Source organism: Meriones unguiculatus, chromosome 3 (genome assembly GCF_030254825.1).
Source record: "Meriones unguiculatus strain TT.TT164.6M chromosome 3, Bangor_MerUng_6.1, whole genome shotgun sequence".
NCBI classification, from domain to species: Eukaryota; Metazoa; Chordata; class Mammalia; order Rodentia; family Muridae; genus Meriones; species Meriones unguiculatus.
Window position 1 is genome coordinate 107,654,470 of NC_083351.1, and position 25,613 is coordinate 107,680,082.

Sequence of the window (25,613 nt, forward strand, 5' to 3'; positions counted from 1 at the left end):
CTCGTGGCAATAAAACACAGTGATTCTGTTTCCCAGGTGAGAGAATATCCCACGGTGGGGGATTCAATCAGCTTTTAACTCACCCGGCTAAACCTCGGAAGAGATCCTGGTTCTGCCAGACGCTTGGCCGCCAGCCCTAGCCCCAGCCCAGAGCCACAAGCCAGCATCTCTGGTCATGGTCCCAGACTGAACCATGCGCACCACACTATCAGAGACTGGAATTTTCAGTCCAGAGATAACCCAACGGTGCAGGAAACAATTGGGATCGACCTTAGGTCACCCAAACATCGCCTGGAAAAGACGTGGGTTCTGCAGGCGCCCCAGGAGCCAGCCCGGAGCCAGAGCCAGGGACCTAGGCACCTGCACAGAGCCCTGCCTGAACACCTGATTCGCTGCCTCAGATAGAACTGTGGGTCCCAGGGTACCAGAGACTGAATTTCACTGTCCGGTGCAAACAAACAGAGAGGGAAACGGCTGGTCTGATCTCAGAGAACTCAGCCGACACCCCCATCCCAGTTTAGGCAGACACCCAGGCTCCCAATGGCTGGAAAGGCAGACACAGGCAATTTCTGTGCAACAGCTAGCTGGCAGAGAGGGAGTGGTGCACCCCAGGGCAAAAAAAGAGACTGGGAGTCCCTGTCTCCAGAGAATCCACAAGGAAGGAAGGAAAGTGTACTGACTTAAATCACCCAATCCTCCAATGGAAAAAGTCTCACAGACCAGCAGGGCCGAGTCACCATCACTCAGCTGTGCTCCAGACACAGGCACAAACAGTTGCTACATGCCAGATGTCCAACTGGGTCACAGCAGCTGATCATTAAATTTACAGCAAGAAAACCAGAAACAGGGCAGCTGTCTTCAGGACTTCCCTGGGTGAGAGGATAACCCTATGGACTATCAAAGACCACAGTTACCACTCAGGTCTCGATTCCTGAGGTGAGCAGCAGCAACTCCTGAAAAAACACCAGCCATCCAGGGACTATACCCAAAAAGCTGAGAAGACTTCCTTCAGGAAAAACCAGCTTTCTGCAAAGGGGATTCTCTCCACCACAGGATCCCCAGGAACCACCAGAAACTAACCTCAAACACCTAAGATAGCACAATGGGTAGAGGCCAGCATAAAAGCTCAAGCAACAAAAGACAGAGCAATATGGCATTTCCAGAACCCAGTTACCCAGGGGCAAGTAGCCCTGGACACCCCAGCATATCTGAAATCCAAGAAGATGACCTAACAACTATGTTCATGAAGATGATAACAGAAGAAACAAATAAGATACATAAAGACATAGAGGAAGATAAACTCAAACAGAATATTGCCATCCATAAATAAATGGAGGAATTTGCAGCCAAACAGTTTATGGCCTTTAGAAAGGAAATGCTGAAAGCACTGAACGAAATAAAAGAAACAGAGTTGAAGGAACTAAAAGAAAAACAGGATTGTACAATCAGACAGGTGAAAGAAGTAAACGAAACAACTCAAGACCTGAAGATAAAACTGGAAAAATTAAAGAAAACACAAATGGAAGAAATAATGGAGAGGAAGAATCTAGGGAAGAAAACAGGAACTACAGAGGTAAGCATAATCAACAGACTACAAGAGATGGAAGAAAGAATCTCAGGTGTAGAAGATACAATGGAAGAAATCGATGTATCTGTCAAAGAAAATGTTAAATCCAAAAAATTAATAACACAGACCATCCAAGAAATCCAAGACAATATGAAAAGACAAAACCTAAGAATAATAGGTATAGAGGAAAAAGAAGACTCCCTTCTCCAAGGCTCAGAAAATATTTTCAACAAAATCATTGAAGAAAATTTCCCCAAGTTAAAGGAGAGGCCAATAAGAATACATGAAGCCTACAGATGACCCAAAAATTTGACCAGAAAAGAAAATCCTCCTGCCACATAATAATCAAAATAGTAAGTATACAGAACAAAGAAAAAATACTAAAAGCTGCAAGGGAAAAAGGCCAAGTAACATGTAACGGAAAATCCATCAGAATCACACCTGACTTTGCAACAGAGACTATGAAAGCTAGAAGGGCCTGGACGAATATAGTTCAGGCCCTAAGAGAGCACAGATGTCAGCCCAGGTTACTATACCCTGCAAAATTCTCAGTCCTCATAGACAGAGAAAACAAGATATTCAATGACAAAAACAAATTTCAACAATAACTACACACAAATCCAGTGTTACAGAAGACACTAGAAGGAAAAATGCAACCCAAGAAAACTAGCTACTTTCAAGAAAACACAGGAAATAATTAACCTCATTAAAAAAAAAAAAGCAACCAAGCACACAAACTTATGACCATGGCCAACATCAAAATCAAAGGATCTAAAAGCCACTAGTCATTAATCTCTCTCAACATCAATGGATTCAATTCTCCAATAAAAAGACACAGACTAACAGAATGGATGCATAAACAAGACTCAGCATCTGTTGCTTAAAGAAACACACATAAATCACAAAGATAGACATTATCTGAGTATAAAAGGCTGGAAGACAGCTTTCCAAAAGGAGTAGCCATTCTAATATCTGATAAAATAGACTTTCAAACAAAATTAATAAAAAAGAGATGGGGACAGACACTTCATATTCAATAAGGGAAAATTCTATCAGGAAGACATCACAACCCTGAACATCTATGCCCCAAATACAAGAACACCCACATTTGTTAAAGAAACATTGATAAAATGTAAACCAAACCACATAAAATTAGCTCCTCTCAAGAAAACACAGGAAATAATTAACCTTACTACAGTAAAACAAAAAGCAACCAAGCACAAACCCTTATGACTGCAGTCAACATCAAAATCAAAGTATCAAACAGCCTCTGGTCATTAATCTCTCTCAACATCAATGGATTCCACTCTCCAATAAAAAGACACAGATTAAAAGAATGGATATGTAAACAAAACCCAGTAATCTATTGCATATAAGAAACACACCTGAGGCACAAAGATAGACATTACCTGAGGGTAAAGGGTTAGAAGACGGCTTTCCAAGCAAATGGACCCAAGAAGCAAGCAGGAGTAGCTATTCTAATATCTGATAAAATAGACTTTCAAACCAAAATTAATAAAAAGAGATGGGGAAGGACACTTCATACTCATCAAGGGAAAATTCCACTAGGAAGACATCACAATCCTAAACATCTATGCCCCAAATACAAGAACACCCACATTTATTAAAGAAACATTCATAAAATGTAAACCACATATAGATCCCCACACATTAATAGTGGGAGACTTCAACACCCCACTCTCAAAAAAGGACAGGTCAACAAAACAGAAATTAAACAAAGAAACAATGTCTCTAACAGAGGTCATGAAACAAATGAACCTAACAGACATTTACAGAACACAAAATAATTTACCTTCTTCTCAGCACCTCATGGAACCTTCTCCAAAATAGACCATATAGTTGGTCACAAAGCAAGACTCAACAGATACAAGAAGATTGAAATAATCCCTTGTATCTTGTCTGATCACCATGGAATAAAGCTGGACCTCAACAGTAACAGAAATAGCAAAAAGCATACACACACAATGAAACTGAACAACTTGTTACTAAATGAACGGTGGGGCAGGAAAGAAATAAAGAAAGAAATTAAAGTCTTCAAAGAACTCAATGAAAATGAAGACACAACATACCCAAACTTATGGGACACAATGAAAGCAGTGCTAAGAGGAAAGTTCATAGCACAAGGGGCCTTCAAGAAGAAATTCGAGACAGCTCATTCAAGCAACTTAATGGCTCACTTAAAAACCCTAGAAAAAGAAGAAGCAGACGCACCAAAAAGGAGTAGACTGCCATAAATAATCAAACTCAGGGCTGAAATCAATCAATTAGAAACAAATAAAACAATTTAAAGAATCAATTAAACCAAAAGCTGTTTTTTTGAGAAAATCAACAAGATAAACAAACCCTTAGCCAAGCTAACTAAATGGCAGAGAGACACCACCCAAATCAATAAAATCAGAAATGAATTGGGTGACATAAATACAGACACTGAGGAACACCAAACAATCATCAGGACTTACTTCAAAAGCCTATATGCCACAAAATTTAAAAATCTAAATGAAAGGGACAATTTTCTTGATCGATTTGACATGCTAAAGCTGAATCAGGACCAGGTAAAGCAATTAAATAGTCCTATATCCCCAAAGAAATAGAAGCAGTCATCAAAAGTCTCCCAACCAAAAAAAGCCCAGGACCAGATGGCTTCAGCACAGAATTCTACCAGACCTTCAAAGCCTTCAAAGAAGAGCTAACACCAATTCTCTTCAAACTATTCCAAAAAATAAAAACAGAAGGAACATTACCAAACTCATTCTTTGAAGACACAGTCACCTTGGTACCTAAATCTCACAAAGACTCAACAAAGAAAGAGAATTTCAGGCCAATCTCCCTTATGAACATTGTTTCCAAAATACTTAACAAACTACTTGAAACCGAATCCAAGAACACATTAAAGATATCATCCACTATGACCAAGTAGGCTACATCCCAGGTATACAGGGGTGGTTCAATATATGGAAATCCATCAATGTGATCCACCATATAAACAAACTGAAAGAAAAAAAAACACATGATAATCTCCCTAGATGCTGAAAAAGTATTTGACATAATCCAACATCAACTCATCTTTAAAGTATTGGAGAGATCAAGGATACAAGGCACATATCTAAACATAGTAAAGGCGATATACAGCAACCCTATAGCCAACATCAAACTGAACAGAGAGAAACTTAAAGCAATCCCACTGAAATCAGGGACAAGACAAGGCTGCCCACTCTCTCCATATCTCTTCAACATAGTGCTGGAAGTCCTTGCTAGAGCAATAAGACATTTGAAGTAGATCAAGGGGATACAGATTGGAAAGGAAGAAGTCAAATTATCACTATTTGCAGATGATATGATAGTATACATGAGTGACCCCAAAAACTCTACCAGGGAACTCCTACAGCTCATAAACACCTTCAGAAAGTTGTCGGATACAAAATTAACTCAAAAAAATCAGTAGCCTTCCTGCATACAAAAGACAAAAGGGCTGAGAAAGAAATTAGGGAAACAACACCCTTCACAATAGCCACAAATGACATAAAGTACTTTGGTGTAACCCTAACCAAGCAAGTCAAAGACTTGTATGAAGAAAATTTCAAGTCTCTGAAGAAAGAAATATAAGAAGATATGAGAAGATAGAAAGATCTCCCATGCTCATGGCTTGGCAGGATTAACATAGTAAAAATGTCCATCTTACCAAAAGCAATCTACAGATTTAATGCAATTCCCATCAAATTGCCAACACAATTCTTTACAGACCTGGAAAGAAAAATTCTCAACTTCGTATGGAATAACAAGAAACCCAGAATTGCTAAAACAATACTCTAGAATAAAAGATCTTCTGGAGGTATCTCCATCCTGATCTCAAGTTGTACTATAGAGCAACAGTTATAAAAACTGCATGGTACTGGCATACAAACAGAACGGTGCATCAATGTAACCAAACAGAAGACCCAGAAATAAACCCTCACACTTATGGACACCTATTTTTTGACAAAGATGCCAAAACCATACAATAAAAAAAAGATAGCATCTTGAACAAATAGTGCTGGTCCAACTGGATGTCTACATATAAAAAAAGGAAAAGAGATTCCTACTTATCACCCTGCACAAAACTGAAGTCCAAGTGGATCAAAGACCTCAACATAAATCCAGACACATTAAATCTGCTAGACAAAAGAGTGGGGAATACCCTAGAACTCATTGGTACAGGAGAAAACTTCCTGAACAGAACACCAACAGCACAGGCTCTAAGAGTAACAATCAATAAATTGGACCTCATGAAACTGAAAAGCTTCTGTAAAGCAAAGGACACTGTCATCAAAACAAAGGGACTGCCTACAGATTGGGAAAGAATCTTCACCAACCCTTAATCTGACAGAGGACTAATATCCAGTATATATAAAGAACTAAAGAAGCTGAAAAGCAGCAAATCAAGTAATCCACTTAAAAAGTGGAGAACAGACCTAAACAGAGAACTCTCTGTAGAGGAATATCGAATGGCAGAGAAGCATTTAAAGAAATGCTCAATATCATTAGCCATTAGGAAAATGCAAATCAAAACAACCCTGAGATTTCACCTTACACCCATCAGAATGGCCAAGATGAAAAACTAAAGTGACAACACATGCTGGAGAGGTTGTGGAGAAAGGGGAACCCTCCTCCACTGCTGGTGGAAATGTAAACTTGTACAACCACTCTGGAAAGCAATCTGGCAATTTCTCAGACAACTAGGGATAGCGCTTCCTCAAGACCCAGCCATACCACTCCTAGGCATATATCCAATAATGGCTCAAGTACACAAAAAGGACATTTGCTCCACCATGTTTGTAGCAGCTTTATTTGTAATAGCTGTAAGGTGGAAACAGCCCAGATGCCCCTCAACGGAAGAATGGATGCAGAAATTGTGGTACATACATACAATGGAGTATTACTCAGCAATGGAAAATAAGGAAATCATGAAATTTGCAGGTAAATGGTGGGACCTGGAAAGGATCATCCTGAGTGAGTTTTCCCAGAAGAAGAAAGACACACAAGGTATATTCTCACTCATATAATCATACAACATAGGATAAACCCACTAAAATCCGTACATCTAAACAAACTAAGCAAAAGAGAGGACCCTAACTAAAATGCTCAATCCTGAAAGACAAAGAGGATGGACATCAGAAGAAGAAGAAAACAGGAAACAACCTAGGAACCTGACACACAGGGCCTCTGAAAGCCTCTGCCCTGCAGACTATCAAAGCAGATGGTGAGCCTGATGGCCAACTGTCAGGCAGAGTGAATGGAATTTTTTCAAGAAGTGGGAAATAGCAAGAGCTGGAGAGGACAGGGTCTCCACAAGGCGAGCAACAGAACAAGAAAATTTGAACACAGGGAACTTTCCAGAGACTCATACTTCAACCAAGGACTATTCATCGAGATAACCTAGAACCCCTGCACAGATGTATCTCATGGAGTTCAGTGTCCAAGTGGGTTATATAGTAATGGGAAGAGGGACTGCCTGTGACATAATCTGATTGGCCTGCTCTTTGATCACCTCCCCCTGAGGGGGGAGCAACCTTACCAGGCCACAGAAGATGACAATGCAGCCACTTTCGATGAGAACTGATAGTCTATGATCAGAAAGAAGGAGAGGAAGACCTCCCCTATCAGTGAACTTGGGGAGGGGCATGAACACAGAAAGGGGTAGAAGGGTTGGATCAGGAGGGGAGGAGGGAGGGAGCTTATGTGGGATACAAAATGAATAAAGTGTAATTAATAATAATAATCATAATAAAAAATAATGGATTTTGGATTTTGTCAAATGCTTTTTCAGCATCTAGGGAGATTATCATGTGGTTTTTTTCTTTCCATTTCTCAATATGGTGGATCACATTGATGGATTTCCGTATATTGAACCACCCCTGCATACCTGGGATGAAGCCTACTTGGTCATAATGGATGATATAGTTGATGTATTCTTGTATTCTGTTTGCAACTATTTTGTTGAGTATTTTTACATCAATGTTCATAAGGAGATTGGCCTGAAATTCTCTTTGTTTGTTGAGTCTTTGTGAGGTTTATGTACCAAGGTGACTGTGACTTCATAGAATGAGTTTGGCAATGTTCCTTCTGTTTCTATTTTGTGGAATAGTTTGAAGAGAACTAGAGGTAGCTCTTCCTTGAAGGTCTGGTAGAATTCTGCCCTGAATCCATCTGGTCCTGGGATTTTTTTGGATGGGAGACTTTCGATGAACTCATTGGCACAGGAGTCAACTTCCTGAATAGAACACCAACAGCACAAGCTCTAAGAGCAACAATCAATAAATGGGACCTCATGAAGCTGAAAATCTTTTATTAAGCTAAAGACACCAACACCAAAACAAAATGACTGCCTACAGATTGGGAAAGAATCTTCATCAACCCTTTATCTGACAGAGGGCTAATAACAAGTATATATAAAGAACTAAAGAAGCTGAAAAGCAACAAACCAAGTAATCCAATTAAAAAATGGGGAACAGCTAAACAGAGAATTCTCTGTAGAGGAATATAGAATGGCAGAGAAACATTTAAAGAAATGCTCAACCTCATTACCTGTCAAGGAAATGCAAATCAAAATGACCCTGAGATTTTACCTTACCCATCAGAATGGCCAAGATGAAAAACTCAAGTAACAATATATGTTGGAGAGGTTGTGGAGAAACAGGAACCCTCCTCCACTGCTGGTGGGAATGTAAACTTATACAACCACTCTGGAAAGCAATTTGGCACTTTCTCAGACAACTAGGAATAGCTCTTCCTCAAGATCCAGCCATACTACTCCTAGGCATATATCCAAAAGAGGCTCAAGTACACAGAAAGGACATTTGCTCAACCATGTTTGTAGCAGCCTTATTTGTAATAGCTGTAAGGTGGAAACAGCCCAGGTGCTCCTCAACTGAAGAATGGATGCAGAAATTGTGGTACATCTACACAATAGAGTATTACTCAGCAATGAAAAATAAGGAAATCCTGAAATTTGCAGATAAATGGTTGGACCTGGAGAGGATCATCCTGAGTGAGCTGCCCCACAAACAGAAAGACACATGGTATATACTCACTCATATAAATATATAACATAGGATAAACCTACTAAAATCTGTATGTCCAAAGAAGCTAATCAAGAGAGAAGACCCTGACTAAAATGCTCAATCCCCATCCTGAAAGCCAAAGTGGATGGACATCAGAAGTAGAAGAAAATAGGAAACAAGTTAGGAATCTGCCACAGAGGGCCTCTGCAAGGCTCTGCCCTGCAGACTATCAAAGCAGACACTTAGACTTATGGCCGATGGTTGGGCAGAGTTCATGGAATCTTATGTAAGAAGTGGGAAATAGTAAGATCTGGAGAGGACAGGAACCCCACTACGAGAGCAACAGAACCAGAAAATTTGAACACAGGGGTTTTCCCAGAGACTCATACTCCAACCAAGTACCAGGCATGGAGATATTCTAGAACTCCTGCACAGATGTAGTCCATGGCAGTTTATCGTCTAAGTGCATTACATAGTAATGGGAAGAGGGACTGCCTCTGACATAATCTGATTGGGCTGCTCTTGGATCACCTCCCCCTGAGTGGGGAATGGCCTTACCAGGCCACAGAAGATTACAATGGAGCCACTTTTGATGTGAACTGATAGACTAAGATCAGAAGGAAGGAGAGTCAGACCTCCTGTATCAGCGCACTTGGGGAGGGTCATCTCATGAAGAAGGGGAGGGAGGGTGAGAGTAGGAGGGTAAGAGGTAGGGGCTTATGGGGGATATAAAGTGAATAAAGTGTAATTACTAAAAATAAATAAATAAATCTTTAAAAAAAGGAAAAAAGAAGAAATTTGAGTCTAGTTTGTCAGTCCTTCTCTCAAACATTATGTCTCTGTTATTTTGTTCTAAAGGTTATCACCAAAAATGATATCTAGACTCTAGTTTTATCTAGTCTTATATGCTACAAGTTTTACAACTTTGCCTTTTATCTTCATGCCTGCCCTGTCAATCACTTTTTGCAAGTTTCAGAAAGGTTTTGATGTCTGCATCTAGATTCCTTTTGTATGTCTCTGTATGATCAATTGTTCTATGTTCACTCTTCGAAAGACTGTTTTCTTTCATAATCTTCCTTTCAGACTTTGTCTCAGGTCCCTTTACTGCAATGATATGTACACTATCTGGTTTCCTTGCTCTTCTGTTGTTTTCTTGATATACATATATTTTGTGCAGTAGATTTATAGGAAATCTGGAAGTTGGGTTATTATTCCTCTAATTTTGTTCTCACTCAAAACCATGTTGGTTATTCTGAGCAACCTGCTTCTTCACATAGCATTAGACAGTTTGTTGATATCTTCAACATCCCTTGAGTGGAAATGTATTCATTTTGCATGAGTTATAGATGCTAACAGGAAAAAACAGCATCTTCACAATAAAGGTAAAGGCTCTATGCAGACATATCATTTACTGATACGTTTCTCTATTTTGTGGTTGTTCTAACCTTTAAAATGCTAATATCAGAAAAAAAGGATCACAAAGTCTCATCTCATAATATCCATAACAATCTTTTAATGGTATTCATAAGAATAAATTCTTCTAATAGTTAATCACAAATAATTGATATACTGTTTCTAATAGTCATATAGTTTACTTTTTGTCATTGTTTTATGAGTTTGTTTTTGAGGCAGGGTTTCTTTGTGCAATAGCCCTGGCTGTCCTGGGCTTGCTTTGTAGACCAGTGTGGCCTAGAACTCATTATGATCCTACCTATCTTTGTTCCTGAGTGCTGGGATTAAAGGCATGAGCTACCTTGCCTAGCTACTTTTTAAATTTAGGTAAGCAATACACATTTAATCCTATACCTCACTTATACTTCAAATGTATTGTCATTATTTTATATCTACATATCCAGTTTTTTATCAGCTTTGAGAAAAACTACTAGTTTCTAATTTATTCTCTAGGTATCTCTGACAATGGTTATTATTCTTTATGTGAGTTTATTACTGAGTGCTTTCAATAACCTTTATGTCTATATTCATGACAATATCACAAGCAATTGCTTTAGCTTTCTCACATGTTTATGAGGTGGGAAGAACAGGAGTGCTGCAGTATTTCAAGATTGCTTTGCACAGTCTGTCATTCTCATCTCTACAAAAAGACAAGTATGATATGAATGGCATCTTGCCAAATCAATTTGCTTGCATGGAGTAAATTGTGATTTTCACCACAGTAAGCTCATCAGTCCATGAACACAAGATAGATTTCCATCAGTTTAAATCATCTTAATACTTTGAATGTTTTCTTAAAGTTTTTGGTATATATGTATTAAACTTTTTGTTAAATTTTTACTTAGTGTTACATGTATTTAGTGTTATTGTAAATTGAATTTTCTTAAATATATTTCATTAAGTTCAAGTTTTCATCTGTTGCCTATTGTCTCTACATGGAATTATAATATTATTATATATTACAGCATATCCCTTACTATACTTAGTTGAAGATTTTCTCAAATACATATGTGTTCATTTTTAGTTTGTAGACACAATGGCTTACATTGGTTTGATTGTTAAAGTTATTTTCATTCAAAGAATCAGTCCTACTAAGCTGCAGTATGAAATTTCTGGGTTTTGTTGATGTTTTTATTTTTTATTTTTTTAAGGAATCAGAGCATTCATATGATTTTATTGCTGGGAATATAAATATGTGTCAGAGCCACTTTGGAGAACAATCTGAGAATTTCTCATTTCAAAAACAGTTGCCAAGTAAGGTACAAGACCATCCTTGTCATAGGATGTCTACTGCTGTGAGAAAACATGACCAAAACAACTTCGACAGGAAGGATTTATTTCAATTTACAGCTGTAAGGTCATACTGTATAAGTGAGGAAAGTCAGCTCAGCAAATCAAGGCAAGATATCAGCTGCTTACAGTCTTGCTTTCTATGGCTTTCTCGGCCTGCTTTCTTTTTTTTTTAATTTTTAGCTCATACTTTAATTTTTAGATTTTTAAATGTGTGCTAGGTTTTTTCGGCCATCTTCAAAAACAATAAACATGCAATTGCACTTGCTTGCATGAATTGGAGATCATGGTCACAGACAACAATGGACTCATCTCTGTGGACTCCTTCTTTAAAATAATTTTTTACATCTCCTTGTAAATTTATATGAACCTGTTACAAGCTAGAGTCATTTGGGATAAGAAAAAATGCCACCCCTTGGCTGGTAATCCTGGGTGCATAGTCCCATACACAATGACTTGGGCACTCTCACATCAATCATTTAGGAAGAAAATGCACTACAGATTTGCCTACAGCCCAGTGTGGTGGAGGTATGGTCTCAATTCAGTTTTCCTTGTCCCAAATGACTCTAGCTTGCAACAGGTTCATACAAATTTATTTTACATATTTTTGAACTCATTTTGAATAACTTTATCAATATCCATGTTTTTTTTTTTTTCTAAATACTTTTTTTCTTATACTGTCTTATCTCTGTGTGGTCATTACAATTTCTTTGTAGAACAAGAATCAAATAAAGGTCAAAATTTTCTTCCTATAGTGTGTCTTAAAATATGTACAAGGCTTTGCAGCTGATTTTCAACAGAATTCACTAGTCAGTACTAGATAGTTGGCCTTTCTTCGCAGAAAATTGTATTCCCCATGCAGTACAATTCGCATGTATATGCATAGAAATGTATTCCAAAAAATAAAGTATATTAAAGTGTTAATATGTTATCAGCTACAAAATTAAAACTATGCCCACTACTCCCTATTAATTTTTTTTAATTTTAGCTGAAATGATCATATACAGGTTTTTGCACATAGCTACAGCCACTGTAAATTCTTTAATTTGATGAAGGGCTATTATACCTGAAAAACAGTTTTACAACAGTCCTTTGCAACTGATCACTCTTCCATCTGTACCCTCTTTCATGGTGAACCCAGAAAGGGATCCCAGAAGAGCAAAAGGGAATTGCTCCATAGGGAAAAGTTTTAGAAATCTAAGAAAAGATGAAGAAGATGCAATAAGGTATAGTTTAACTCAAAACAAATTGGATAATATTCTTAAACAATAAATAAAAATGCATTTAAATACTTCATAACGTTTTAAAATGAAAATTAATATTTATATTCCTTTAATTTGAACAAATGATCATTTTATTTCATAAAAGTCATGGTTATCAATCTGTATTTAATGACACAGGATATATATTGCACATATAAAATACACAGCTTCAGCTAGAACCATAATGTCTCTATGGTTCAATTTTCTTATTTGTATTTGCAAACTGTTTTCTGTGAAGATACTTATATTAATGCACTACCAGAATTCTTATAGGTAAGTGGAAGGTAATCATTTTTATTCATTTATTTTTCCATATTACGTAACTGAATATAGTGATTAATATGAGTATTCATCTTAAGTACAATTCAAATATTTATTAAATTGCTACATACTGCTTAATTTTAAAATCTAAGGTTTTTAGTTGATTTTTTTTCATTATTTTTATATGTATTTCTTTTATTTGTATAATATGCTGGAAAAGAAAGGGAAATGTGATTTATCTACTTCCTTCATAAAATACATTGGTATTAATTTTGACAAGATGATTTAATTTTTAGTCTCACTGAGGTCTCTTAAGTTTGTGCACTTGAAACCTTTACCTTTTAAACACAGATATCTTTTACACTTTTACAAGTATGAATATAACTACATCCTCTGAGTGTGACTTCTGTGATACAAAGTGAACTGAAAATGCAAGCTCCTATCCTCCTACTTGACTACTTTCTCCTCCTTTTCCTCCACCACCCCCCTCTCTCCATTTGGTATGCTGTTCTTATTATTTTCTTATACACTTTTTAGATAAATGTGCATATACATATTATTTTTCAAATAGAAGTTGTTACATAATTGTAAATTTAGAAGATCAATGTAAGTATAGAGAACTTTATTTTGGCACATTTATTTTAACTGGGCTATAAAACTCACAAAACATTCCTGGTAATTAGGGTAATAGGTACAGGCACACTTTATAAACTGTGTAAACAAGTCACACCTATCATACAGAGAATTATCTTGAAGAATTTTTCTAATGTTATTTTCATACCATTCACATAAACAATTCACTAGTTAGTTTTTATTTTTAAATTAAACAACTTAGAATCACTTGGCAAGAGGAAATCTCAAATTAAAAACTCAGATTTACTCTGAGCTGTCTGTGAGTGATTGTTGAGTCATCTCTATGTAAGTGGGCCTTGGCTGTGTAAGAAATCTAGGTGAACATCAACCAGAGAGCAAGCCACCTTGAGTCAGTGTTTCCTCTTGGTTCATGCTTGAATTCTTGTCCTGACTTCCCTCAAAAATGGATTGCTGCCTGTTAGTGAAAGTTAAATAAATTTTTACTTCCTAAAGTTCCTTTGGTCATGGTTCTTATCACAGAAACAGAATGCAAACTAGTTACTTGTTTTTCAAATAACTCATGTAGCTAAATATAGCAGCAAGAAAGTTTTCTTTGAACAAAACATGAATATAAATGCACTGTTCTTCACGAAATTGCCATTTTCCAATGTGGTTAGAATGAAGACAACAGTTCTTAAATGTAAAAAAGAAGGAAAAAGACAGTTGATATGCATATGACAAGAAGAAATAGGGGAAATTAACTTGAACAGTACCTCTAGTGCTAAAAACAGCCTACATTGTGTTCTTAAAGTTCTCAACCAAATATTAACCTACTAGAACATCATTGGTAATGTAAAAATTGGGTTCAGCTAAGCCAGTTCCATTTATAAATGACTATGCACTATATACAGTTTGCTTGTTTGTATTTGTGTAATAAGGAAGAGACAGAAAATAACAAAGAAGAGGATAGAAAAAGTCATAATGTTAACTTTAAGAGAATAAAGCAGTGCAAGTGATCACTAAACATGTTATTGAGTCACATTACAATTTTCAGGTAAAAAAAGAACTTATAGAAGAAATAAATGTGTAGAAATATGTAAATATGTACATATATAACTATATATGTAAAGATGTTATATAAAATCAAGTAACAGAATTTATAAAAATACTTGAATTTTACTTACATATTACATGATTTAATATTAATAAAAAGATACATTTATTTCACTATGGCTACAGGATTTTGTTTCTCGTTGCAATAATGATACCTCTAACTATTTAACATTACACTTTAATATCAAGGCAATATAGTCTGTATATTTTGGTTTTCATATTTAACCATAATTACATCATTTTATTGTTAAGTTATTCAATATTTTATTACTTAACTGTTGTGAAATTTTATACATTTTTAAATTTAAAATAACATTCTTGCAATATTTACCATTTTGTAGTTTATTCCAGAATTATGTGACAGAAAGTTCTAGCTAATTCTGTCTTGTCTAGGCCTGTAGAGATGGCTCAGAGGTTAAGGGTACTGGCTGCTCCTTCAGAGGTACCCAGCAACCACATGGTGACTCTGAATCATATATAAGAACTGGTGCCCTCTTCTGGTATGCAGGCACACATGCAGGCACAATACTGTATACACAATAAATAAATGAATATTAAAATAAGTTCTCTTATCTATTTTCACAAAAGCTTTTCAAAATATAAATTATGCCTATTATCTATTTTAGAAGTTACTAGCATATATAATGTACAAATGTAACAAATTCATAGTAAAAATATTTTACATATAAAATTATTTTAGCTTTATTCAATTAGTATATTATTTTTGTTTGTGTGTTTCACACGACTTCATGCTTTTACCATAGCATGTATTTCACAACAAGAATGTAGAACTCAGAGGAGAACTTGCAGGTATAGGCTCTTTCCTTCTGCCTTGTATGTTCCAGAAAATGAAATCAGATGGTCAACCTTGGTAGCAAGTGGCACAAAATAGTTACATTTATAAACAATATTGAAATAATCAAATGAATTGGTCACGTATATAATTGTTACAATAATGAACACAAATATATGTTAACACACACCCTGCAAGTTTATTTTAAATAGAACAGCACAACGTATTAAATGTTGACTTTTTTTTAACTTTGGATATATAACAATGAATATAGGCTGCTTTGTGAGACAGAACACAACAAAGTTGTTCATTAGCACATTCTTGCACTAGCTCATCATGACTTCAGTGGGGTGGGAATATTTTTTTTAAAAACCTTAAAGAATTCTATCCCGTGGGATTCCATTTTGTTCTAGTATCACAGTAACTAAATAAAATGTAGGCAGCACTAGAAGAGACTGTAGATAAATACTTCCAAGTACTAATTACATCCTAAGGGACTATTTTACTTTCAGAATCACACTTGAAAGATTTGTTTTACTCAAACAACAGGCTTGAAGGAAGATTTTATATATACATATGTATGTATATATATAATATGCACATGAATTAGTGTATATATAGATAGATAGATATTTCAAATATCCATAAAATAAAATGTATGAGATCTACTTGTAGAGTGTTGATTAGCCACTTTGTTTAAAATTAAATCACATGTTGGAAGAATATGAATCAAAGAAAAATACCAGTGTTTATTGTGTTCAGCATGTATTAGCTGTAGATTTTTGAGCAAAGACACAAATGATCCCTTGTTTTATAAGATGAGAACAGAGGTGCTGGTTTAACCAAAGAAATTCTTCTCAAGGTGAATATTGGTGATTTTTAGTAAATACATTGTTTCTTTACTCTTTGCTACCCCAGGGATTGAATCTATAATTAAAATTATGTCAATTATTAAAAAAAATCAAATAAACAGTGTTTTTACACAAATGATCTTTGAATAATTTCGTTAAACTAATTTACCCAATTAAACAAAATTCAATTAGACAAAATTCAACTGTCATTAGATTCAAGTTTACTAATAAAATTACAAAACTTTTGAAAGTGATTTAATGATTTTGGCTGAGAATGTTAGAAAATTGACCATGTATCACCATATTTAGAAAATTGCTCTAATTAATGGAGCCCAGAAAGTTAAATGCAAGCTATGATATTCTTTGTACAAGTAAGAATATGAAAGAAGGGGAGCTAGTATGATATGGAAAGGATAGGAGCTCTACAAAGACCAAATATATCTGGGCACAGGGTCTTTTCTGAGACTGACACTCAACCAAGGACCATCTATGGATATAACCTAGAACTTCTGCTCGGATGTGGCCCGTGGTAGCTCAGTAACCAAGTAGTTTTCCAAAGTAAGGGGAACAAAGACTATTTCTTTTTTTTTTTTTTTCAATGCAGTTTATTCAGGAACCTTGAACAATCATCTGACCCTGGGGAAAGCCAGCCCACAGCTTAAATAGCCCCTGGGTAGCCAACCACAGCATGCCACGTGGGCAATGCAGATAGGTCCACATACATGGAAGCAAGCCAGATCCTTGGCCTTAGCCAAATGTGGAGTTGTTCGTGACCGAGAGCACTCTCCATCCAGAAGGTGGAAGGTGGAAACCAGCTCCATCTTTAAGGCGTGGCATTTCGCAGCTCTCTACACTTCCCCCTTTTTGTTTTAGACGCATCAGGCAAGAGTAGAGGTTTGATCTCTGACATTAGAAATAAATTGGGACTTTGTACCAATTTAGGTGTCATCCACCCAAAGATCATCAGACCCGGAACAAGGACTATTTCTAACAGGATCTCAAGGGTAGGCTCTTTGACCTCTCCCTCCCCCCCCCCACGGGAGGAGCAGTCCTGTTAGGCCACAGAGGAGGACTTTGCAGCCAGCCCTGAAGATACCTGATAAAACAGGGTCAAATGAAAGGGGAGGAGGTCCTCCTCTATCAGTGGACTTGGAAAGGGGCAGGGAAGAGACCAGGGAGGGAGTGTGGGGTTGGGGAGGGAATGAGGGAGCGGGATACAGCTGGGACACAGAGTTAACAAAATGTAACTAAAAAGAAAAATAAAATAAAAAAAGAATAATAATAGGAACATGAAATCATAGTTGATATTGTTAAAGGCTAGTTTGATTAGAGGTAAAAGCAGCCACCTAGAGTGGGTCGGGGTAAAGGTCTCACTCAACTAATGGAACTGTTTGTGGCACTGAGAAATTTCAAAGACTGTATGCATGGACCAATTTACCTTTGCTATAACTCAAATTAACATAACTCTTTTGTGTACTCATAAGTGTAACTCATATGATATAGTAAACATGGGATATAGTAAACATGGGATATTAAGTGTCAATTATAGTATACAGCATAGACTGCCTCCTTACCATATATTGGTCAGGGACACCCAAGATGTCTCATATTAGTACTACCCTTTCCACTGACCATAACTACATAGCAAGATCTTGTTAGTAAAGACACCACACAATTTGGCCACAGGAAATGGAAAAATACATCTCAAACTTACCAAGAGTACATTTTCTCAACTTGCTAGCTTTCATGGTGCAGAATATTCCTCTGAAGACCACTTGAGAAAGCAAATAAATTGTCTTGGTCCAGCACTGGACACTCCATGCTGCAGTTCCTACCTGACTACATGAGGGCTGCTATAAACGTGTGATAGGTTTGTCTGTATTGTAATCCTGGTCAATAGCTCATAGCTGGAGAGTTAGTATGTCTTGGTGTTGAACCTAGTGCTGTCATTTTACTAAATGGTCATAGTGTCAATTTACTTTCTAAAAATGTCTAAATATTCCAAAAGTGTGTACCTAGATCTGGGTTCATCTCAAACTTAGTTGAGGAAAATTCTTTTGGTATTGGACAACAATACATGGAAAGACATATAACTTACCACAGTTTCAAAAAAAAAAGTGGCTGAGTACTCGATCCTGTTGCAGTTGATATGGAGCTAATAAGCAATCAAGTGTTAATCACTTGTCCCCTGAGATCATTAGTGTTCTATGAGCAAATTCTCCAGTACAACAAATGACGCTGTGTAACTTTGCTTTCCAGTTTATCTCTGATTGGCCAATAAAATTGCCTATACTTGGGCTGGGCAGAAGAGAGGTAGGTGGAGGTAAGGTTTAAGGCCTTGGAGAGCAGAAGAGCCATGGGAAAGAAAGAGGTATAGGGAGAAGGAGGTAAGTAAAATTGTCATGGCCTGGAGAAGCTTGCTCTGAGGATTGGCATGGTGAAGGGAAGCAGCCTGGATAGAGCATGTGCAAGTATTTATTGTTGTTTTGGATGGATGTACAGCTGAGAGATAATAAGGTAGCTTAGGGGGTTAAGATCTGTCCAGCCTCAGCACTTAAGGTATATTAAAAATCTAACAAGTGTCTGTCTTTTATTTCTATTATAGCAAGTTAAATAGTAACCACTGCATTTAATAATTATATGAATAAATATTAAATAATGAAACTCTATCTTCAACACAGTCCTAAATAGGGTATCAATCTCTATTAATCCAATGTTACAAGGCTCAGAGGACATATTAGAAAGTGGACAGAACCTCATGAAACTAAAAAGCTTCTGTAAAGCAAAGGACACTGTCATCAAAACAAAACAACTGCCTACAGATTGGGAAAGAATCTTCACTAACCCTTTATCTGACAGAGGGCTAATATCCGGTATATACAAAGAACTAAAGAAGCTGAAAAGGAGCAAACCAAGTAATCCAATTAAAAAATGGGGAACAGAGCTAAACAGAGAACTCTCTGTAGAGGAATATCGAATGGCAGAAAAACACTTAAAGAAATGCTCAACCTCTTTAACCATCAGGGAAATGCAAATCAAAACAACCCCGGATTTTACCTCACACCCATCACAATGGCCAAGATGAAAAACTCAAGTGACAACACATGCTGGAGAGGTTGTGGAGAAAGGGGAACCTTCCTCCATTGCTGGTGGGAATGTAAACTGGTACAAACACTTTGGAAATCCATCTGGCGCTTTCTCAGACAATTAGGAATAGTGCTTCCTCAAGACCCAGCTATACCACTGCTAGGTATATACCCAAACTTTGCTCAAGTACACAAAAGGGATACTTGCTTAACCATGTTTATAGCAGCTTTATTTGTAATAGCCAGAACCTGGAAACAACCCAGATGCCTATCAATGGAAGAATGGATACAGAAATTGTGGTATACTACTCAGCAATCAAAAAGGAGGAAATCATGAAATTTGCAGGCAAATGGTGGGATCTAGAAAAGATCATTCTGAGTGAAATATCACAGAAGGAGAAAGACAAACACGGTATATACTCGCCTATATAGACCTATACAATATGATAAACATAATGAAATCTATACACATAAAAAAAGATAAACAAGAGAGCAAACATGGGGTAAGATGATCAATCCTCATTTAGAAAGACAGATGGGATGTGCATTGAACGTATGACAGGAGTCTACTGAAGGCATCTGAAAGACTAACTAGCGTGTTTTCAAAGCAGATACAAAGACTCACAACCAAACCTTTGGCAGAGTACAGGGAATCATATGAAAGAAGGGGAGTTAGTCTGATGGGGAAAGGGTAGGAGCTCCACAAGGACCAAATATATCTGGGCACAGGGTCTTTTCTGAGACTGACATTCAACCAAGGACCATGTATTGATGGTCCAACCTAGAACCTCTGCTCAGATGTAGCCTGTGGTAACTCAGTAACCAGTTGGTTTCCCATAGTAAGGGCAACAAGGACTAACAGGAACTCAATGGCTGGCTCTTTGACCTCCCCACCCCCCTAAAGGAGGAGCAGTCCTATTAGGCCACAGAGGAGGACTTTGCAGCCAGTCCTGAAGATACCTGATAAAACAGGATTAGATGAATGGGGAGGAGGTCACCCCCATCAGTGGACTTGGAAAGGGGCATGGTGGAGATGAGGGAGGGAGGGTGGGAGCGGGATACAGCTGGGATACAGATCATTGGGAGGGAATGAGGGAGCGGGATACAGCTGAGATACAGAGTTAATAAAAATGTAACTGAGAAGAAAAAATAAAATTAAAAAAAAAAGAAACAGGATAGATGTTACAGTGACATTGTGGAGTTCTAACTAAGGGAACACTCTCAAGCAGAAAAAAGGTAAACAGTTCAGAGGAAAAAAAAAAGAAATAAACATACATTTTAAAAACAAGACAAGTCTGCAAGGCAGAGCCTTTGGAAATCTTATAAAAGAAGTCAGAAATAATAGTAAGAGCTAGAGAGGACAGGAACTCCACAAGGAGAGCAACAGACCAAAAAATTTGAGCACAGAGGTCTTTCTTGAGACTCATACTCCAACCAAAAACCATGCATGGAGATAACCTAGAAACCCTGCACAGATGCAGCTCATGGCAGTTCAGTGTCCAAGTGGGTTCCATAGTAATAGAAACAGGGACTACTTCTGACATGAACTGATTGGCTTGCTCTTTGATCACCTTCCCTGAAGGGGGAGCAGCTTTACCAGGCCACAGAGGAAGACAATGCAGCCACTCCTGATGAGACCAAACAGACTAGGATCAGAAGAAAAAAAAAAGAAACCCTCCCCTACCAGTGGACTTGGGGAGGGGAGTACGTGGAGAATGGGGAAGAAGGGAAAGACTGGGAGACAAGTAGGGAGAGAACTAGAGGGGGGATATAAAGTAAATAAAGTATAATTAAAAATAAAAAAGAAAGTGGACAGAAAAAAGCTGTGAGAGCCAGAGAATGTAGAGGAAGTCTGTGAAAAGCCATCTTTTGGACATGGCAGGTCTATGGTACTCACGAACTCAGTGTAGCTTTGATTACCCGGACAAGAACTATTTGAGAAAAAGCCAGCCAAAATCTTGGCATAGTAGTGATAGAGGGTACCCAGATGCACGTCTTACTAAGCAGGTTTTGGCAGTCTATAGTGCCTCGTTTGTGAGAGGCATTCTTTATTGGGGAGATAGTCACTGATCGGTTTCCCATGACTAACTGCATTGCACTACACCCACGCACATTTATACAGCACTAATGGGCTTAGTCGATTACAAAAATTAAAAAAAAAAAAGTTGTGAGAACAGAAAGTGGAAATTCGACTTTGGATTATCTGCTATCATATTTCATTATATACATTAACAAATTTTACAAAAACAAAAAAATTCTTAAAAATATAAAGTTCTAACTTACTAAAATTAAAGTATTATACATATGTGTGTGTGTATGTGTGTGTTTGTGTGTGTGTTTGTGTGTATGAATGTATGATCCAGAAAAGGAATATTTCACTAGATACATCTTCGTAACAAAGTTGATCTTCACAAATATGCATTTAAATTATTATAGTAGCTTAAAGAAGAGTGTAATATGTGAGAAGATACATTTTGGGTACTTAACGTTTCTTCATTGAGGAAGAACTGAATTTGAGGGGACAGCTACAAAAACTTTATTTATGGCTCTTGGGTCTATTTAATTTTGTGTTTCCACACATTTTTTTTTTCAAACTATGACTTCTGGTATTGGTCTCTTTTATTAAATTCACAGCTATGATAAAATTCATCTAAAATTTGTAGTACTTGTGTTGCTAATATGGCAAAAGAAAAACATCAGAATTTTTCTCAAGTGTTTATATTCACAAAAAAAGTACACTGTTTCATTTAATTGTCTCTCCCTAGTAAAATATTTTCTTTATTTTTGATTAAATCAGGAACAGTTTGAAAAGGTCAAAAATTAAAAAAAAAAATAAAGTGTGTGTATGTGTGAGTGTGCCTGTGTGTCACTTTGCAATTCACTAATGACATACAAACGTTCATATCCAAAAGAAGTATAATAACATCTTTCTATATCATTTACTTGAGTCATTTGAATTAATGCACATGATTAATTCAAATTTAATTGATGTATGTTGTATTTTGTGGTTTGAATGAAGGAAAACTAAAGATAAATGCTCAGTCATTGTAAGTTTCAAATACGCATTATATAAGACTATTGAAATTGGAATGCACACAGTTTTTAAAGCTGAAAGATGGTAAAAAAAAAAACAAAACAGTAAATTAGAAGGCATAGGAATCAATACAAAGTCTGTTTAAGGAGGACTTTGCATCTCCCAGCATTTATTTCAAATGTGTGTGGGAAAGTGCGGTTGGAAGCTTTCTATGATTAGGAAACAGTGTAATGATCATTTTCAGCTACTGTCAAAGTCAGTCTCCCTTGTTTAATGTTGGATTTCTTAAACCCTTGTTTTTCTTTCTTAAAGCGCAGTAGTTTTCTGAGTTAATAAAATAATTGCACAGGGCACATTTTATCAACATCAATTTTGGCGAACACTTTGAGAGTGCTGTTTAGAATAAATTTACTTTTAAATTGCTTATTTCTGAAGTAAAAGAAAGGTAATTTGTAGGCATCTCTCTAAAAATAAGCCTGTCTACACTCTATAGAAAACTAAAGAAGAATAATGTTAATAGTTCTTTTAAAACCCAAAATAAATTACTAGAAGTTGAATTTTTCCTGTTTGTGGATACCAGTAAGCTATGAAACAGTAGGTTAAATAAACAAAAACATGCCATTTCGATTAGTAAAACATATTGTCATTCAGTCTACATTAATTTGTAAGATTTTTTACAACCGTGGGATAAGTAAATGACTTTCCATTAAAAAAAAAATTAAGTAAATTGAACTGAGCAGTGGTGGCTTTCACCTTTAATCCCAGCACCAAGGACACAGAAACAGGGGCATCTCTGTGAATTTGAGGCCAGCCTTGCATACAGAGAGCTAGTTGCAGGACACTAGCCAGACTCACGCAATGAGAACCTGTATTTTAAAAATTTAAAAGAAAATGAAGATTATAGATTGAATAGTGTGTAATTAAAGTGTTTTTATTGGGGAGGTTCTATATTTTTATTTGAGAATATTTGTTTTTTTTTTCCTGTCTGAAGATTTAATATTAAATGATGTCATCAAGTAAATGAGTAGGTGTATTCCAGTAGACATCTTATAAAATTATATTAATTTTAAATTTTCACATGAAATAATGTCTCAAAAATGAGCTTTTTGGCAGATATAAAATTTGTAAAGGAGGCTTTACATTTTGAAGTTCATTACTTCTAGAAAGCAAATTCTACTATTCATCTCCCACCTTGAAACTATGTAGACTTCTCAGACATGGAAATCTTGAACTTCCTGCATAAACCTTTGAAACTTTATGATTATAGGCAAGGCTACCTCTTTTCTTCTTGAACTCTTATTATCAATTTTATATACATTGATAGAAGTTATTTAAAGCCTTCTCCCTAATAAGGAACTCATGTCTAATATCATTAACTGGATCAAACATTTTTAGCTGGCTGTCATGTGACATTTTTAAAAAGTTCCTCATTTTTTTATGATCCCCAACCAAAAAAATATTTCATTGCTACTTTATAACTGCTGCTTGGTACTGTTTAAAATCAGAACCAAAATATTTGATATGTAGAATATCTGATACATGACCCCTGTTAAAAGGTTGTTTATCTCCAAAGGGTCATGACTCATAGGTTGAGAACCACTGCCTTGGAGACAATTTAATACTATTATTTGGCTAAATGTACATAGTAATAAACTGTCCCTAAATTTCTTACCTTCTTCCCCATACATTATTGTGTCTCTTCACCCTCATCAGAAAAGCTTGTTTTTGTGTACCTGGTGATTAAGGAGAAAATTACAACTGTTAAACAGGCAGAAAATCAGAGACTGTGGAATGCTAGAAGCTCTCAATGAGACATCCACCCACAAGGCTAACGGTCATCATGAAAAATGGAGTGAAAGTTTTTTAAAAGGAGATCTTGGACAAGTACAAACAGGGTAAGGTACCAATAAGAGGTGTGAGATCACAAATGATATTTAAAATATATATCAATTAAAATAATTACACCACAGTCTCTCTTTTCCCCTTTCCTTGTTTTTTCTATGTGGCTGCTCCTGGGTACCCTAATTCCAACTCTTCCCATCCTCCCTAAATTGATAGTCTCCTTTTCTCTTATTAATGTTTTTGCACACATATATATGTGTATGAATGCACAAATATAAAAATTCAACCTGCTAGTTTTGTTGCCAGAGTGTATGTAATTTCATGGCTGACTAGACTGTGTTGAAGGGAAAGTTCATAACACAAACTGCTTACATGGAAAAACTGGAGAGATCTGCTCCTGCTAACTGAATGGAACAGAGGAAGGCTCTAAAACCAGAAGAAGGAATCATGTCCAAGAGGAGTAGACAGCAAGATATAATCAAACACAGGGATGGAATCAATGAAATAGAAATAGGTTATTCTTTGAGAAAATCAGTAAGATGGTTAACCCTTATTCAAACTAACTAAAAGATGGAAAACAAATATCCAAATAAATACATTCTGAAACAAAAAGGGGGCCATAATTATAGACAACCAGGAAATCCAGAGTTTCATAAGGAGATGCTTTAAAAACCTTTATTCCACCAAACTGAAAAATGTATAAGAAATAGATAATTTTATAGAGAGGTATCACTTGCCAAAGTTGAACAAAGATCAGATGAATAACTTAAATAGACATCTAATCCCTAGTAAAATAGAGGAAATCATTAGAAGGCTCCCAACCACATCCCCAAAAAATTCCAGCACTGGTTTGTTTGTTTTTATTTTTTGTGTTTTTTTTAACTTTTATTAGTTAGGCTTTATTTACTTTGTATCCCCCTATAAGCCCCTCCCTTATCACCTCCTAATTCCACCTTCCCTCCCCTTCTTCACGAATTCCCTTCCCCAAGTCCACTGATAAGGGAGTTCTCCCTCTCCTTCCTTCTGATCTTAGTCTAACTAATTTCATCAGGAGTAGTTGCATTATCATCTTCTGTGCCCTGGTAAGGCTGCTCCCCCATTAGGAGGAGGTGATCAAAGAGCAGACCAATCAGATTATGTCAGAGGCAGTCCCTCTTCCCATTACTATGTAACCCACTTGGATACTGAACTGTCATGGGTTACATCAGTGCAGGAGTTCTAGGTTATCTCCATGCATTTTACTTGTTTGGAGTATGAGTCTCAGGAAAGACCCCTGTGCTCCAATTTTCTGGTTCTGTTGCTCTCCTTGTGGGGCTCCTGTTCTTTCCAGATCTTACTGTTTTCCATTTCTTTCTTAAGATACCATTCACTCTGCCCAACAGTTGGCCATAAGTCTCAGCATCTACTTTGATAGTCGGCAGGGCAGAGCCT